The sequence below is a fragment of the Trachypithecus francoisi genome, unplaced genomic scaffold (assembly GCF_009764315.1).
Source record: "Trachypithecus francoisi isolate TF-2019V2 unplaced genomic scaffold, Tfra_2.0 Lachesis_group10, whole genome shotgun sequence".
Classification (NCBI taxonomy): Eukaryota; Metazoa; Chordata; class Mammalia; order Primates; family Cercopithecidae; genus Trachypithecus; species Trachypithecus francoisi.
The window spans coordinates 31,369,128-31,385,863 of record NW_022681455.1 but is presented as its reverse complement, the minus strand read 5'-3'; the positions used below and the strand labels follow the sequence as shown (position 1 = coordinate 31,385,863).

At 44.2% G+C, this 16,736-nt stretch overlaps 2 protein-coding genes and 1 pseudogene across 2 annotated transcripts in view; 1 reads left to right on the top strand and 2 right to left on the bottom strand.

The window, feature by feature from the left end:
* The window catches only part of LOC117088391 (class I histocompatibility antigen, Gogo-B*0102 alpha chain-like), a 173,254-nt gene that overhangs the window by 42,942 nt on the left and 113,576 nt on the right, over positions 1-16,736 (top strand). The gene's annotated exons all lie outside the window — the stretch shown is intronic.
* The window catches only part of MICB (MHC class I polypeptide-related sequence B), a 280,866-nt gene that overhangs the window by 158,817 nt on the left and 105,313 nt on the right, over positions 1-16,736 (bottom strand). The gene's annotated exons all lie outside the window — the stretch shown is intronic.
* LOC117088409 lies at positions 4,991-6,219 on the bottom strand (annotated as a pseudogene).

The window sequence follows — 16,736 nt, the reverse complement described above, 5'->3', positions numbered from 1 at the left end:
TGAATTAATTTTTGTATAAGCAGTAAGGACAGGATCCAGTTTCAGCTTTCTACTTATGGCTAGCCAATTTTCCCAGCACATTTATTAAATAGGGAATCCTTTCCCCATTTCTTGTTTTTGTCAGGTTTTTCAAAGATCAGATGGCTGTAGATGTGTGGTATTATTTCTGAGGGCTCTGTTCTGTTCCATTGGTCTATATCTCTGTTTTGATACTAGTACCATGCTGTTTTGGTTACTGTAGCCTTGTAGTATAGTTTGAAGTCAGGTAGCGTGATGCCTCCAGCTTTGTTCTTTTGACTTAGGATTGTCTTGGCAATGCAGGCTCTTTTTTGGTTCCATATGAACTTTAAAGCAGTTTTTTCCAATTCTGTGAAGAAACTCACTGGTAGCTTGATGGGGATGGCATTGAATCTATAAATTACTTGGGCAGTATGGCCATTTTCATGATATTGATTCTTCCTATCCATGAGCATGGTATGTTCTTCCATTTGTTTGTGTTCTCTTTTATTTCACTGAGCAGTGGTTTGTAATTCTCTTTGAAGAGGTCCTTTACATCCCTTATAAGTTGGATTCCTAGGTATTTTATTCTCTTTGAAGCAATTGTGAATGGAAGTTCATTCATGATTTGGCTCTCTGTTTGACTGTTACTGGTGTATAATGCTTGTGATTTTTGCACATTAATTTTGTATCCTGAGACTTTGCTGAAGTTGCTTATCAGCTTAAGGAGATTTTGGGCTGAGACAATGGGGTTTTCTAAATATACAATCATGTCATCTGCAAACAGGGACAATTTGACTTCTTCTTTTCCTAATTGAATACCCTTTATTTCTTTCTCTTGCCTGATTGCCCTGGCCAGAACTTCCAACACTATGTTGAATAGGAGTGTGAGAGAGGGCATCCCTGTCTTGTGCCAGTTTTCAAGGGAATTTTTCCAGTTTTTGCCCATTCAGTATGATATTGGCTGTGGGTTTGTCACAAATAACTCTTATTATTTTGAGATACTTCCATCAATACCGAATTTATTGAGCGTTTTTAGCATGAAGAGCTGTTGAATTTTGTCAAAGGCCTTTTCTGCATCTGTTGAGATAATCATGTGGTTTTTGTCTTTGGTTCTGTTTATATGCTGGATTACGTTTATTGATTTGCGAATGTTGAACCAGCCTTGCATCCCAGGGATGAAGCCCACTTAATGATGATGGATAAGCATTTTGATGTGCTGCTGGATCTGGTTTGCCAGTATTTTATTGAGGATTTTTGCATCAATGTTCATCAGGGATATTGGTCTAAAATTCTCTTTTTTTGTTGTGTCTCTGCCAGGCTTTGGTATCAGGATGATGTTGGCCTCATAAAATGAGTTAGGGAGAATTCCTTCTTTTTCTATAGATTGGAATAGTTTCAGAAGGGATGGTACCAGCTCCTCCTTGTACCTCTGGTAGAATTCAGCTGTGAATCCATCTGGTCCTGATCTTTTTTTGGTTGGTAGGCTATTAATTATTGCCTCAATTTCAGAGCCTGCTATTGGTCTATTCGGGGATTCAGCTTCTTCCTGGTGTAGTCTTGGGAGAGTGTAAGTGTCCAGAAAATTACCCATTGCTTCTAGATTTTCTAGTTTATTTGCGTAGAGGTGTTTATAGTATTCTCTGATGGTTGTTTGTATTTCTGTGGGGTCGGTGGTAATATCCCCTTTATCATTTTTTATTGCATCTATTTGATTCTTCTCTCTTTTCTTCTTTATTAGTCTTCCTAGTGGTCTATCAATTTTGTTGATCTTTTCAAAAACCAACTCCTGGATTCATTGATTTTTTGGAGGGTTTTTGGTGTCTCTATCTCCTTCAGTTCTGCTCTGATCTCAGTTATTCTTGCCTTCTGCTAGCTTTTGAATGTGTTTGCTCTTGCTTCTCTAGTTCTTTTAATTGTGATGTTAGAGCGTCATTTTAGATCTTTCCAGCTTTCTCTTTTGGCATTTAGTGCTATAAATTTCCTCTACACACTGCTTTGAATGTGTCCCAGAGATTCTGGTATGTTGTATCTTGTTCTCATTGGTTTCAAAGAACATCTTTATTTCTGCCTTTACTTCGTTATGTACCCAGTAGTCATTCATGAGCAGGTTATTCAGTTTCCATGTAGTTGAGCGGTTTTGATTGAGTTTCTTATCCTGAGTTCTAGTTTGATTGCACTGTGGTCTGATAGACAGTTTGTTATAATTTCTGTTCTTGTACATTTGCTGAGGAGTGCTTTACTTCCAATTATGTGGTCAATTTTGGAATAAGTGTGATGTGGTGCTGAGAAGAATGTATATTCTGTTGATTTGGGGTGCAGAGTTCTGTAGATGTCTATTAGGTCTGCTTGCTGCAGAGCTGAGTTCAATTCCTGGATATCCTTGTTAACTTTCTGTCTCGTTGATCTGTTTAATGTTGACAGTGGGGTGTTGAAGTCTCCCATTATTATTTTATGGGAGTCTAACTCTCTTTGTAAGTCTCTAAGTACTTGCTTTATGAATCTCGGTGCTCCTGTATTGGGTGCATATATATTTAGGATAGTTAACTCTTCCTGTTGAATTGATCCCTTTACCATTATGTAATGGCCTTCTTTGTCTCTTTTGATCTTTGATGGTTTAAAGTCTGTTTTATCAGAGACTAGGATTGCAACCCCTGCTTTTTTTTGTTCTCCATTTGCTTGGTAGATCTTCCTCCATCCCTTTATTTTGAGCCTATGTATGTCTCTGCATGTGAGATAGATCTCCTGAATACAGCAGACTGATGGGTCTTGACTCTTTATTCAGTTTGCCAGTCTGTGTCTTTTAATTTGACCATTTAGTCCATTTACATTTAAGGTTAATATTGTTATGTGTGAACTTGATCCTGCCATTATGATATTAACTGGTTATTTTGCTCGTTAGATGATGCAGTTTCTTCCTAGCCTCAATGGTCTTTACATTTTGGCATGTTTTTGCAATGGCTGGCACCAGTTGTTCCTTTCCATGTTTAGTGCTTCCTTCAGGGTCTCTTGTAAGGCAGGCCTGGTGGTGACAAAATCTCTAAGCATTTGCTTATCTGTAAAGGATTTTATATCTCCTTCACTTATGAAACTTAGTTTGGCTGGATATGAAATTCTGGGTTGAAAATTCTTTTCTTTAAGAATGTTGAATGTTGGCCCCCACTCTCTTCTGGCTTGTAGAGTTTCTGCCAAGAGATCTGCTGTTAGTCTGATGGGCTTCCCTTTGTGGGTAACCCAACCTTTCTCTCTGGCTGCCCTTAAGATTTTTCCTTCATTTCAACTTTGGTGAATCTGGCAATTATGTGTCTTGGAGTTGCTCTTCTGGAGGAGTATCTTTGTGGCGTTCTCTGTATTTCCTGAATTTGAATGTTGGCCTGCCCTACTAGGTTGGGGAAGTTCTCCTGGATGATATCCTGAAGAGTGTTTTCCAACTTGGTTCCATTTTCCCCCTCACTTTCAGGCATCCCAATCAGACGTAGATTTGGTCTTTTTACATAATCCCATACTTCGTGCAGGCTTTGTTCATTTCTTTTTCTTCTTTTTTCTTTGGTTTCTCTTCTTGCTTCATTTCATTCATTTGATCCTCAATCGCTGATACTCTTTCTTCCAGTTGATTGAGTCAGTTACTGAAGCTTGTGCATTTGTCACGTATTTCTCGTGTCATGGTTTTCATCTCTGTCATTTCATTTATGGCCTTCTCTGCATTAATTATTCTAGTTATCAATTCTTCCACTCCTTTTTCAAGCTTTTTAGTTTCTTTGCGCTGGGTACGTAATTCCTCCTTTAGCTCTGAGAAGTTTGATGGACTGAAGACTTCTTCTCTCATCTTGTCAAAGTCATTCTCCGTCCAGCTTTGATCCGTTGCTGGCAATGAGCTGTGTTCCTTTGGAGGGGGAGATGCGCTCTTATTTTTTGAATTTCCAGCTTTTCTGCCCTGCTTTTTCCCCATCTTTGTGGTTTTATCTACCTCTGGTCTTTGATGATGGTGATGTACTGATGGGGTTTTGGTGTGGGTGTCCTTCCTGTTTGTTAGTTTTCCTTCTAACAGTCAGGACCCTCAGCTGTAGGTCTGTTGGAGATTGTTTGAGGTCCACTCCAGACCCTGTTTGCCTGGGTGTCAGCAACAGAGGCTGCAGAAGATAGAATATTGCTGAACAGCGAGTGTACCTGTCTGATTCTTGCTTTGGAAGCTTCCTCTCAGGGGTGTACTCCACCGTGTGAGGTGTGGGGTGTCGGTCTGCCCCTAGTGGAGGATGTCTCCCAGTTAGACTACTCAGGGATCAGGGACCCACTTGAGCAGGCAGTCTGTCCGTTCTCAGATCTCAACCTCAGTGTTGGGAGATCCACTGCTCTCTTCAAAGCTGTCAGACAGAGTCGTTTGCGTCTGCAGAGGTTTCTGCTGCTTTGTTGTTGTTGTTGTTGTTAGCTGTGCCCTGTCCCCAGAGGTGGAGTCCACAGAGACAGGCAGGCCTCTTTGAGCTGCTGTGAGCTCCACCCAGTTCGAGCTTCCCAGTGGCTTTGTTTACCTACTTAAGCCTCAGCAATGGCAGGCACCCCTCCCCCAGCCTCGCCGCTGCCTTGTGGTTAGATTGCAGACTGCTGTGCTAGCAATGAGGGAGGCTCTGTGGACATGGGACCCTCCTGGCCAGGTGTGGTATAAAATCTCCTGGTGTGCCCGTTTGCTAAGACCCTTGGTAAAGCGCAGTATTGGGGTGGGAGTTACCCGATTTTCCAGGTGTTTTGTGTCTCAGTTCCCCTGGCTAGGAAAAGGGATTCCCTTCCCCCTTGCGCTTCCCAGGTGAGGCGATGCCTCGCCCTGCTTCAGCTCTCGCTGGACGGGCTGCAGCAGCTGACCAGCACCGATTGTCCGGCACTCCCTAGTGAGATGTACCCAGTACCTCACTTGAAAATGCAGAAATCACCTGTCTTCTGTGTCGCTCGTGCTGGGAGCTGGAGACTGGAGCTGTTCCTATTCGGCCATCTTCTAAACTAGTTTTCTTACCTTCTCAGTTCCATTTCGCCATACCTCAATTGATGATTTCTGGTAAGACCTAGAAAATAAACTGTTTTCACTGAAATTTCAGTCTTGGAATCTTCTTTGGCTTCCCCAATCTAAGACAGAAATATATTCATTTTCCCATCACTGGACTTCCAGGTTGTTTTAAATTTTTCACTGCTACAAACAAGGCTGCAACATATGTCTACAAACTTCTAGATATACACGTAGGAAGATTTTGGTATTTCCTACTGGTGAAACTGCTCAGTTGGAGGGTATGTGCAACTTCATCTTTAATAAATATTACCAACATTTGAAAAGCCCGACAATGTCAAGGACTGGCCAGAGTGCCACATGCGATGGGTGTGGAATGGCAGCTCACTGTAGCAGGTGCGGGGACTCAGTTGGGGTCTTGGAGAGGCACTTAGTTATAGCAAGAATGTTTCATAAATGGTATCTGATATATTCAAGATTAGTGTGGAATAAAAACACGTTGCTTAGAAATAATTATTGATAGATCTAAAGTCAACAAGTCTTTTTCTTCTCATGTAAAAATATATAATTTTTTTTCCAGAGGGAGGGGAACAACTTAAAATAAACCAGAAAACATCTTCATATTAACCATTCTTCTCATATACTTCAAATTTGAACTTAATGTCTTTCTCCTCCTGGACATCAGAAAGAACACCTGGGTATTCTGGCAGAAGTTTATATTTTTCCAAATAAATTTCTGGCAAAAACGTGTCACTTTCAAAGTCCTGCATGATTCTTGTCACAAATAGTTTAAGATGGCCTGGTTGATTCATGGCTTCCTTATAAACAGAACTGCCACCAACTATCCAAATCATCTCTACTTTATTTGCTAATTCTGGTTGTTCAGTAAGTTTTAAGACATCATCCAGACTTCTGCCAAGAGAATGAGCTCCTTGTGGAGGTCCCTTGGGTTCTCTGCTGAGAACTAAATTAATTCTATCCTTTAAAGGTCGATTCTTCTCAGGAATGGAGAACCGGATCTTCCTACACATAACACCAGATTCTGTTTACCTTCTAGTGAAGAGTTTGTGTCATTCTCTGGAAATACCTAAATTCATTCCTGAGTGGTGACCAGGGCAGGTGCCCGTTCTTGCCAATGCCCATGTTCTGGGGCATAGCGACGATGCAGTTTAGCAAATGAACCATGACAGCAGCGGTGAGCACCTCCGAGCCCGCTCGCTACAGCAGAACGTGCGGCCAAGATTGCCCGGAAGGTTTTTTTGAAAACGGAGTCTCTCTCTGTCGCCCAGGCTGGAGTGCAGTGGCCGGATCTCAGCTCACTGCAAGCTCCGCCTCCCGGGTTTACGCCATTCTCCTGCCTCAGCCTCCCGAGTAGCTGGGACTGCAGGCACCCACCACCTCACCCGGCTAGTTTTTTGTATTTTTTAGTAGAGACGGGGTTTCACCGTGTTCGCCAGGATGGTCTCGATCTGCTGACCTCGTGATCCGCCCGTCTCGGCCTCCCAAAGTGCTGGGATTACAGGCTTGAGCCACCGCGCCCGGCCGACCGAAAGGTTTTTACTTTGAACCTGGAGGATGAGCAATGACATCTCTCTCTCCACCTCAAAGCTCGTCCTGAGCATTCACCTCCTGGGAGCAGGAGCAGCGCGGCAGCGCCACCTGGTGGTCCATGCGCTTCCTTTTGCAGATCACTCACAGCCCTGAGACACTCCTCTCCTTTCCATGCACCTGGGATTTCTTCACTGGACACCAGCCTGCGTCAACTTCCCTGTAAATCAAAAGAAGCGCACAGGGCTTGCTCATGGAGTTCCTGCACAAAGTGGCCGTGGGGGCTGCGATGGACACTGCATGGGCACAGCAATTGAGTTGCCACTCACCAAGGCTGACCTGGCAGCTGAACACTGCTGAGGGCTCAGCAAACAAAAGCAGGCCAATTGAAATTGCCCATTTGACGAGCAGAAGGGAAAAAGTATGAAGGAAAACGAACAGAAGAGATCTGAGAGACAGCATCAAGTATATGCATTTTGGGAATCCCCAAAAGAGAGAAGGAAGAAGAGGGGAGAAAGAGTATTTGAAGAAGTCAGGACCCCAAACTTCTGAAATTTTATTAAAAACATGAATCTGGGTATCCAACACACTGAAACATTTAAAGTAGCAGTAATTCAAAGATGTCCACACTGAGAGATATTATAATGAAGTTGTCAAAAGTCAAAGACAAACAGAGCATCTTGAAAACAACAAGAGAAGGGACTCATACAGTACAAGGATCCTCCATGAGATTAACCGCCAAATCTTCTTCAGAAACTATGGAGTTCAGAAGACATTGGCATGACAAACTTAAAGTTCAGAAAGAAAAAAACAACGTGTCTCAACTGACAGTTGCATATTTGGCAGAACTTTCTGTCAGAAATAATGGAGAAATTCAGACATGCACAGGTAAATAAAAACAGATGGCATTTGTCTCTGGTAAACCTATTCTACAGTTAATGCTAAAAGGAATGCTTCACACTGAAATAAAAGGACATTAGATAGCAACTTGAAGCCATATGCAGCAAAGAAGTACACAGCTAAAAGTAACTTCATAGGTAAATAGAAAAGCAAGTATTTTGGGGGGTGATAATTTGTAACTCCTCTTTTTTGTTTCTCTGTTTAATTTAAAAGAAAATGCCCATCAACTGATAAATGGATAAACAACATGTAATCTATTCTGCAATGGAATATTATTTGACCATAAAAGGAATAATGTACTCATACATGCTACAACTTGGATGAACCTTGAAAACATGTCAAATGAAAGAAGCCAGTTACAAAAAGCCATATATTGTATAATTCCATTTTAATAAAATATTCAGAAGAAGCAAATCTAGAGAGACAGAAACTGGGTTAATGGTGCCAGGGGCTGGTGGCAGGGGAGAGTGGAAGGTAACTGCTTAGCAGGTACAGAGTTTCCTTCTAGGGTGGTGAAAATGCTCTGGAACTTGATAGTGATGATGGCTGCATAACGTTGTGCACCTACTAAATGTTACTGCATTGTACACTTAAATGGTTACAATGGCAAATTTTGTGTTGATGTGTATTTTATCACAACTGAAAAGAGACTGGCAAATATATTCCAAGTTTGCTTGGGAATCTGCCCATCTGTCTTTCCCCCTCATGATTTCATCTCCTATTCAGAGCTCACCCTTGCTCTTCTGCAAGTAGAAAGCTTCCTTTTCAGAACACGGTCCAAGGTCAGCCAGGTCCAAACCCCAAAATGACTTTCTGTCTTGGATCCAAATGCTCAGATGCAACTCTGGGGCTAACTTCAGGGGAAGTTAGGAGATTATCCAAATAAGATGATTCACTGGGAGAAAGTATGTTTGGCTTTAATGTTAGGGAAGTTATGTTTGCATTTCTAAAAAGTATCCTGCTTACCAGTGAATATATGGTTTTTGTCTGTGCAGGATGGAGTTCTCAGCAGAGGAATGAAAGACAGCCCTAGGAATATGATACGCCTCGTGGGTAGCTGACTGACTCACACATCTGCCACCCCCAGTTGAAGGAAACAGCTAGACTCTACCCTCCACCCATCCTTCAGTTGTATTCCACTGGACATGGACCCTCTACAAGTGTGGACATTCCTGGATCTCAGTTGCTCTTCCTGCTGTTGAGGAGTCTCCACTGGTGTGGCTCATGCCTAGGTGGGCTCTGCAGGAGGCTGAATGTCTCCCAATTCTCAAGGCTGACATTCAGTGAACCCAGAAAAAGCCTTGAAGTTCACAGGGGCTCACATTTTCATCTATGAAATGGAAGAATCCATCTCCCTCTTTCAGGTGTAGTGGTAATTATATATATATATATAGACACACACATTTATACACAAACACATACACGACAATCAGTAATCTATGTATTGATGGTGTTCTTAGTTTTGCCTTTATTGCTCAGCTGAACTCTGTAACCAAAAATTGGATCATGGATTGTGAAGGAAGAACTCATTTCTTTTCTCTGGTGGAGCACTCAGTAGGCATTTCTGCCCTTTGGGTTCAAATGAGAAAGTAGTTTTAGCTTGAGGCAGAAAGAAGATTGTGAATATTACTATTATTATAGAGATAAGGTCTTGATATGTTGCCCAGGCTGGAGTGCAGTGACTATTCACAGCTGTGATCATAGTGTCCTACATCCTTGAACTTCTGGGCTCTATCAATGTTCCTGCCTCAGCCTCCTGAGTAGCTGGGACTACAGGTGCATGCCACCATGTCTGGCCTCATTTCATTGTTGTTTTACTTCAAATGCTTTATTTTAAATGTTAAAATATATGTTTTTATATTGGAAAAGTGAAACCCTATTTGATCACAGAAGACTTTAAAATGCACAGACAGAAACATCACCTAGGCCTTTCTTTAAAAAATCACTGCTATCATATTGTTGAAACTTTGTAGACTGCAGTGCAAATGGTGGTCCCTGGAGCTGTCTTGTGCAGTGGTGCTCATTTTCATTTTGTTATTTTATATATATATATATTTATATATGCTGTCATTTTACAAAGTTGCATTCATATGTTATGGGTTATCTTGGATGTTGCTTTTTGAATGTATTAGTATACAAGTAGTTTTCCATGTTATAAACTTTGCATAAAGTTTACACACTTTTACAAGCCGCATCCCACTTCAGCTAAGATGTAACCCAACTTCTTTTGGATCCATCTGCTTTCATTTTGTCTTGTTGTAAATAATGTTTTGACAAGCATCTTTATATAGAGAGATTCTTCTATGTTTAGAATTTAGGAAATTCATAAGCTACTCAAAGGATAAATATTAAGACACAGACTTTTAAACATTTTTAATTATTTTCATCCATTGTCACATTGCTTCTCTAAATCATCTTACTGACACATTCCACCACACCTTTCAGGACATGCTAGGACTCAAGGCTATTTATGGATCTGGAATCACAGAGGGGTGTTGGGGGTAAATGCTGAGTGGAATCACAGGGTCTTGAGGGCGACTGCCTCAAAGAAGACCATTCATTACCTTTTCGTTAGGGAAAACTGGATTAACTTCGCCAAATGTGGTTGAATGTAACTGGCAAATAATTTTCAGAGGAATTTAGGAGTTCAATGTCTTTAATTTCATCAGGATCTGCCCAGATGTCCCCATTCTGATTTTCAGGATCCCATTTATTCCCAATCAATGACTTCACTTAAATAACAGATATTCTTTGAGTCTGGGATTTGTTTTGTGTTGTAATTTAGCCACCCACAGAATGAGACTCTGTGGTTATTTTTCAGAAAGTTCAGCCCTGCAGCTACAGGAGATTAGGATTTCATTCAAAGGAAATAAACTTTTAGGTGACTTACGTGGCTCATGAGCTAGAAGTTTGCAGCCTTGAGTTCATCCTCTTTTCCCCCATTTTGTCCAGCACAACTGGCAAAAATCAGCCAATCACCTTATACTTGCTAGTTTAAGAAAGTCTTCTAAGGTGTCAAATACATGGTCACCCAGATCTTATAACTATTTGATTAGGTCTATGCAATGGTGATATTCTGAGTATTCACACTCTCTGTACTACTGGAAATAGAGTCATTTGTGCCTTTAAATCCAAATAGATTAGAGAAACAATTCAAGAAATCCCCCCACCAAATTCAGTGAACTCATTCTTAAAATTCTGTTCCAGTGTCCCTGTGCCCCAGCAAGCTGGGCTGGTCATGGTCTGAGGCCTGGTGGGTCAAGGACAGCTGGCTCAGCTGGGGTGCACTGTGCCTTGGTGGGTCAGCAGCCCACAATGGTGCTGGGTTTATGGGCACCAAGCCCATTTGGGAGTTGCACACACTGAGTCGGGCTCCAGTGGCCCCCAGGCTTCTAAGGGACACTCTCCTCCTGCTAGTGCCAAGCTAAGCTGTGGGGAGCAGCATGCCTGTGCACGCTGCCTGACAAACTGCAGCCCCAGGCCCTGCCACAGACACCCTGGCCTGTGCCCTAGTGCTTTGCATGGCTGTGGCCATTCAGGCGCTACTTCAGATCCCCTAGGACTGGGAGCAGCCTGTCTCGGGGAGACCAGCAGGATGTCTGTGGAAGGCTGCTTCATGCTACAAGGGCAGAGTTAAGTCTTTGGTACAGAGACTGGTTGGCAAAGTTGAAAATGTTGCCCCAGGCCCTTTTGGGGATTATTTACCAGCCCCTGGTTTGAGTGTTGTCTGGCAGGACCCCAGGCTCTGGGAGCCGATCCTCCCTCACTCAAGGCCTGCTGCAGCCTCCCGCTGAGGTCTTGAAACCAGCAGGAGCAATTGTTCTTTGGCGTCAGGGACACCGCAGGGCTGAGTTGCTCCCTGCCTGGAGGTGATCCCATGGGGCCCGCTGTCTGGGCCAAGGTTGGTGCAGAGCTGGTGTCCTCAAAATGCATCCTGGTGGAGCCCCAGCAGCTGCAGGTGCTGACTGCCTCTCACGACGACCTTGGGGGCCTGCAGCTGCAGCGACTCACCCAGCAGGAGCGGTGCCACTCAGTGTGCACATGACAGATGCTCCATCCTCAGGAGATGACAAAGATGGGGAGGACAAGGCTGAAGACACAGGTGCATAATCTCCTACTCACCTCATCTGGCACATTAGAAATCTGTCCTCGGCTCATGTGCAAATCCCCCTTTGGGTGGCCACAGGCTCCAGCTTACTACAAAGGCCATGTGTACTGCATGTAATCAACACACCCCAGCTTCTTCCCACCTCCAGTCATCTCACTGTATGTGACATGGTGCCAGCAGTGAGGGCCTGAGCCCTTGAGCAGACTGTCTCAGCTCAAATTCCAGCTCCACTACTTACTGCTGTGTGACCTTGACCAAGTCACTTAACCTCTCTGTGCTTCACGAGCTTCCATTGTAAATGTGTGTGTTCACTTATGCCAAGTACCCAGAAAGATGCCTGGCACATGGCAGCACCCACCACAGAAGTGGTAGCTGCGATTATTGCCTTATTAAAACAGTGGAGATGTCACCCATCAGGGCTAGAGACAATTTGGGAAATCCTGATCTGCTTCTGGTTTCAGGTGGCGAATCCTGTAGGACCAGCAGGCACACGGCTGCCTCAGTGCAGCTGGCACAGGGCACCGCCAGCCCAGAGCAACTCAGAGCTCAGAACACTCTGGGGTCCGAAGTCCAAGCTGCTGGGGCTCAACTGTGGCGTCAGTCATAGAGTGTGGACCCCTCCCTGTGGAGTCTCCCAGGCTCAGAGTCTTCCCTCAACTCCAGAAATGCAAATCCAATATGGACCTCACGGAGAGGTTCTGAAGGTTAAGGAAGAGACACGTGAAAAGTGCCCGGTGGACACCAGGGATGCCAGTGTGGCTGGGGGACAATGGTGAGGCAGAGTGGAGGGGCAGGTGCCCCCTCCTCAGTATGTCTCCCCCAGGCCCTGTGAGGACAGGTGGAGGCTCTCTCCAGGCTCTCACCCGGCCCCACCCCAGCATGTCTCCAGGTTCCTCTCAGCCCTGGTTACCACCAGCCCTGCAGTCAATCCCTGAGCTGGGAAGGGGCCCTTGAATCCACCCTGTCCTGCATCACAGTGTCGTCCACTCAGGCTCACTTTGCCACTAGGCCGCTTGGCAGCCACTTGGCAGCCAAGGGATGGGGCCACGTTTTGTACTTTCTGAAACACGGCTTCCCCTTCAAGTGCGGGTGATGACAGTGCCACACAGAACCAATGTTACTGCCTATCCTCAGCGAGCGTCATTTTCCAGTTTTCCAACCATCAATGAGCAAGAGAGCATGGCTTCCACCAGAGGGCGTGAGGTCAGCAGTCACAGGCGCAACCAACAGGCAAAGACACCAGAAAATAGACCCAGCAGGGAAGCGCAGGTCTTCGCTGAGGGTGGGAACCCCACAGATCTTCAAGCACATTAGAGAGATTGCCATGAGTAGCAGCTGAGCCAGAGAGACTTAATTGCCTCTTCAAAAAGCGTAAAATTATGTCGCATAATATTTTAATATTTTCTATCAACACAAAACTAATCTGGGCCCTGTGGCTTCTGGTGAGCCACTGGGACAGACGGCATTGTCAGGAAGGCTGGCTCTGTGGTGCCCCAACCTGCCAGAGCCCAGGATGGTGGTGGCCTCCCCAGAAGCACCTGGCAACTCTCCTGCAGGGCCAGGGTCCCAGCTCCCCACACCCCAGACACCACACCTTCTCCTGCTTTTCTTTCTCTCTCTTTCTTTCTTTCCTTCTTTCTTTCTTTCTTTCTTTCTTTCTTTCTTTCTTTCTCTCTCTCTCTCTCTCTCTCTCTTCTCTCTCTCTCTCTCTCTCTCTCTCTCATTCTCTCTCTTTTTTTCCATGTCAACTTGCCAGAGGGTGAAAGGTCCTGCTCATTCGCATTGAAAAGCTCAGGTATTTCTATGAGAATCACATGTTTTACTTTAGGATGCTGACTCCTGTGTCCATCTCAGCCTGGGCATTGTGCTGCCACCTTCCAGAAGAGAAAAACTAGGTAGTGCCTTGTGAAGGGGCAGCGTTTCTCATTTCCAACAATGTCGGCCCCAGAGCCATCCAGATGAGAGATGGGGGACACAGGTGAGGACCCAGACCTGGTCTCCTCCCACAAGACTCAAGAATGTCTTGATCTTGGAAAGGGTTGTGAAAATGCCACAGGTACAAACACCTGCGGGCCACTCTCACAGGGACAGCTCCATGAGGCACTGCCGCTCATTCCCAGAACCTCCTGCCACGGGCAGCACTTAGACAGTGACCCAAGGCCGACCAGGGAGGATGCCAGCCAGGATGTGTCATCCTCAGCTCTTCAGGACATAACGCCAGCAGGGGCAAAGTTATCCCCAGCAACAAGACAGAGGAAGAAAGGAAAACGGAAGAAAGGACAATGTCACAGTAGCCACCATGACCAAGAGAGACGGTTCCAGAAGTGCAGGACAGCTTCACATGCAGATGCTGTGGCTGTGCGATTACACTCCGAGAGGGGAGTCCACGTCACTCTCAGGGTGCTCGCTGCCCTCAGCTGGGGGCCGGCAGGGCATCAAGTCCTGAGAACGCCGTGTTCTAGTGGAGTAGAATGAACTGACAGATACACAGCAAAGCTCCACCTACTTTTCCTTTTCTTTGTGCCTACAAAGTTCTTCTTCAGTGTCCTCTCTCTTTTCAGCTACTACCGCTGTGTTGGTTTAAAAAAACAGGACAATAGTAAAAATTGGAGACAAGTGTTTGGCCATGAAGAGAAATACTGGCTACCTCCCGTATTTTCAAGCGTGGGTGATGGTTGCAGTTTTCCAGCTCACCTTGTAGGTGATGAATCCATAAAAAGCTTCTGTTGTAAAACAAAATGGACATGGCAGAAGTATTAGCTCAAATCAACCTTGTCCTGTCAAACCACCTAGTGACTCAAAAGACCACCTGGACTGTTAATTTCAGTGGCCAGAGAGTGGAGCTGGAGAAGGAGTTGTTAGATCAGGGACAAATAACCATGTTATAGTGACAACAGAAAATGGAACAAATGGTTGTTTGTTCATAACCATTTGAATCACAGCAAGGTGTATAAACACATTATTGAGTGATAGTTTCAGTTCTACGCCCAAGAAAATGATCAGTGGAGTGAAGTAACTGAAGTATCACAGAAGATATGTTTGTATTTTTTCTTTTTTCAACTTTCAGTTTCAGGGGGTGTGTATATATATAATATTTGTGTATATAAAATAAATATATATATAATTAAAGAAAGCCTTTGCACAGTTTGCTGGAGCCACAGAAGCACTGCTGCAGAACAGAACAATGCCTTACATCTTCAGTGTTCATTTGTACAACATTCACTAGCAGCTACAAAAGTGACTTAATTTTCCTCTGGAAATAATGCTTGCCTGGTGTGAGATGTTGGAATATATATGAACCATCATCACATGTTAACACGCCATAAGGCGTTTTTGATACCTGATTCACATTATTAGAGTTGCTTCTTAGTATTCAGGTGACTTTTCACTCCAAAAACACAAGCCAGAAACTTAAGCGAAGGACACCTAGGGCAAACGGTGGCTGAAAGTGAGGAAGGTCCGGATTACTGTTGCTTGTCCTGTATAAGGAAAAGAAAACAATTCTTTTCTTATTTGCCAATTTAATTCTTAATTTGCTAATTATAATTATGGTTATATACATTTCAACATTTTAATAAAGTATTTTTTATGGTTAGCTATAAAATTTTTAAAAGGATTCTGTTCCTCTAGAACCACTCTTCATACCACAGTCTCTATCAGTCTGGATTCTTCAGAGAAGCAGAACCAATAGGGTGTGTGTGTGTGTGTGTGTGTGTGTGTGTGTGTGTGTATTTGTATTCATATGATGCTATTTATTCATGTGATTATTAGGGAGGTAAGTCTGAAAATCTGCAGGATAAGCTAGCAGGCTGAAAACGCAGAAAGAAGATGTTCTAATTCTGAGGCAGAATTTCTTCTTCTCTGGGAAACCTCAGTTTCTGCTCACAGAGGCTTCCACTGATTGGATGAGTCCCGTTCACATTATTGATGGTCATTTTCTTTTTGCAAAGTCAGCTAATTCAGCATGGGGAAGGGAGTCATGGTGGACACGGGGGAGGGCTGGTCTCCCCACCTCCTCACGTTAGGCTAACAGGGACGCATTCAGATGCCTTTGCAGAAAGAGAAGCCAGAGGCTCTTGAAGTCACAAAGGGGAAGTGTGAAGAAATCCTGAATCTCAGTCCCTCACAAGGCAGCTGTCTCACGCTGCAGAAAACAACAGTCATGAACAAATTGAGGTCAGTGGCTATAAAGGGTAATGCTCTGAACTCCCCACTACACACCCAACATGTCCCAAAGAATCACCATAATCCAGTCTTGTCCCCTCTACCCCGTCCCCCTTCCACATAAGGCCCTCCAGGACATCACCTTTACAAGCTGTGAGAGACACATCACAGCCCTGGGCACTGTCAGGGCTGCCTGGGGTAGAACGAAAACAGGACCTGGTCAGAGCCTGAGGAGATGTGGGAGAGGAGGAGTTATGGCATAGGTGAGCTCCTCCACACCTGTCTCCCACACTTAACACAGCCTGAGCACCTCCTTCTCTACCCCTGGGAAGAAATCATCCTGTGCGGGGCCAGGGAAGAGACAGGACCATGAGGTCCTAGAGGAACCCCCTAGTCTTGGACCCCAGAGAAGTTTCCAAAACTGTGACTGCAGACCCAGGGCAGGAAACATGAGGAAAGCAGGCGTGGGAACTGAACCAACTGCACAGTATATAAAGACATACTTGGTATAGAATAGACACAGAGTTAGGTTTGGTCCTTGGTGAATTCATGAATATGATTGTATTAAAATGTAATTGCATTGCATAAAAATTATAAAATGAAGAATACCAAAAAAATTAGGAAAGATTTTATTTTATGCAAGGAGTGTACATTTCAATTCATTAATTTATTGCAATAGAGAAAATGTTATATGCTTATCTGTTAAGCTTATGTATTAATTTTCTGTTACTGCATAACATATGACCACTAACTCGGTGACTTTACACAGCACCCATTTATTTCTCTACATTTCCTTAATAAGAAATCCAGACCTGGCGTGAACGATTCTCAGTTCAGGATTTCACAAAGCTGTGTTCCCATCTTGAGGTTGGGGTCATCCTTCAAGTTTACATGGAGCTTGGTGGCAGAATTCAGTTTCCGGCAGTTGTAGGATTGTAGTCCTGGTTGCTTGGCAGCTGTCGGGTGAAGGTGGGTTGGGGCTGCTCTCAGTTTCTGGAGCCCACCAGCATCCTTTGCCACATGGCCCCT